We start from the raw sequence: 1,697 nt of genomic DNA on the forward strand, positions 1-1,697 counted from the left end.
ACAGGCTTGCAGACCTGGCACAAGGCCCAGGCTCCACATTCCCAATCAAGGCCCCGATTCCCTCCCAGAGACACACAGAATATTCAGGGAGGGGAAGGGGCCTCAGTCAAACAGATAGGAATGCAGGGGCCCCAAGAAAGCAGCCCCAGGGATGCTCTACGTCATGCTAAGGGGACCCAGGTAACCTCCTGCACTGACGCAGACCCCCAGCTCACCGATTCCTGTAGAACTCAGCCCACTTATACCCAAAGAAGCGGCCCGCAGGCTGTTTCCCGTCCTTGTCCTCGTACTTGTACTTGCCGGTCAGCAGGCCCCCTGCGGAAAGGCTGCAATCAGACCCACTGGCCCGCACTGCGCCCAGAGGCTGCTCTGGACTGGGGAGGATGGTGGGAGACCCCGGAGGGATGGAGGACAGCCCAGCCTCTGGTCACACCCGCCCTGCTTCCCAGGTCCTGGACCTGGATTTCCGGTCAGGAGTAGGCAGACACAGGACAGGGCCAGGAACGCCCTCCCCCAGGGGAGCCCGCCCCACTGCAGCCCGTACCAGCCAGAGGGTTGTAGGCGTAGAACCTCAGTCCAAAGTGCCTCAGGCAGGGGAAGAGCTCCGTCTCCACCCGTCGGGTGAGGGCGTTGTACAAGCCCTGCACGTAGAAGGACCAGGTGGAGTGGGTGCCCATGCCCAGAGGTGGGACCCCAAATTGCTCCTTGGAGAACCTCAGGTCAGACCCTAACAATCCCAGGATATTGACAATCAGGGCACATACTTAGTGGTGGTGGGGGAGGGGGCTAGTGCCAAGGAAAATTCATTCATTCAGCCAACATTTCTGAGCACCGATGACAGGCTGGACATCGGACTTCTAACCAGGAGCCCAAAACACAAGGCCCCTACGCTGAGGATTTACTAGTGAGGTAGAGCGTAGACAGGGATCCTCGAGAACAGAGGGAATGACAACACACTGCTAGGTCCTGTGACCAGTGCCTGGCTCCAAGCAGCTGCCCGAACATGTGCTGAACGAATGAGCAGGAGACAAGCAGAGCTTGACATGACAGGCTCCAATGGGGTGGGGAAGGCTTCAAGAGGGAGAAGCATCCAGTGAGCCTGAGCACTTCTGCCAGGGGACGAGGGGGCAATGCTCCAGGCTGAGGTGCAGGGTGAGGAAGCAGGAGAGACAAACAAGGGGCCCATGCAGGTGGGAAGAGGAGTCCGGGCTGGAGCGAGCAGGTGCCTGCTGGCCAGGCTGAGGAGCTTGCACATGACCCTGCGGCCACCTGGGAGCCAGCTGCAGGCTGTGAGTAGGGGAGGGGCTGCCACGTGGATGGCACAGGGGCAGCAGGAGTGGCCCAGGAACGCCGGGATGAGCAGGCGCCCTGAGATGGAGGCCTATGCAGCCCGGCCCTCACCTGGTACACGGTGGGCATGATCCAGCCATTGCTCTTGCAGAGGGTGCAGATCTCAGCCACCTCCCAGGCGGCATAGTTGGAGATGCCCAGCTCCACAAACTTGCCCTGCAGGGGAGGCAGCGGTCACATCCCACCCCAGCAGGAGAGCTGCAAGGGAGACCGGGATGGGACGCCGAGAGGGGGTCTGTCCCCAGCTCCACTCTCCTGGGTAGTGACAGGGCAAGGAGAGCAGTGAGCTCCTCCCAAGCTCAAGGGGCCGCCCTCACCTCCTGGTGCAGCTGGTGGCAGGCACGCAG

General features: G+C 61.5%; 1 long non-coding RNA gene across 1 annotated transcript; it reads right to left on the bottom strand.

Moving 5' to 3' along the window:
- Window positions 1-216: 216 nt before the first annotated feature.
- Window positions 217-1,697, bottom strand: LOC124231968 (uncharacterized). The gene is made up of 4 exons (XR_006886738.1): window positions 1,668-1,697; window positions 1,402-1,506; window positions 545-641; window positions 217-315 (listed from the first exon to the last, which is right to left on the bottom strand). It is a non-coding gene; the product is annotated as an uncharacterized LOC124231968 (long non-coding RNA).

This window comes from Equus quagga, unplaced genomic scaffold (assembly GCF_021613505.1).
Source record: "Equus quagga isolate Etosha38 unplaced genomic scaffold, UCLA_HA_Equagga_1.0 HiC_scaffold_14112_RagTag, whole genome shotgun sequence".
Classification (NCBI taxonomy): Eukaryota; Metazoa; Chordata; class Mammalia; order Perissodactyla; family Equidae; genus Equus; species Equus quagga.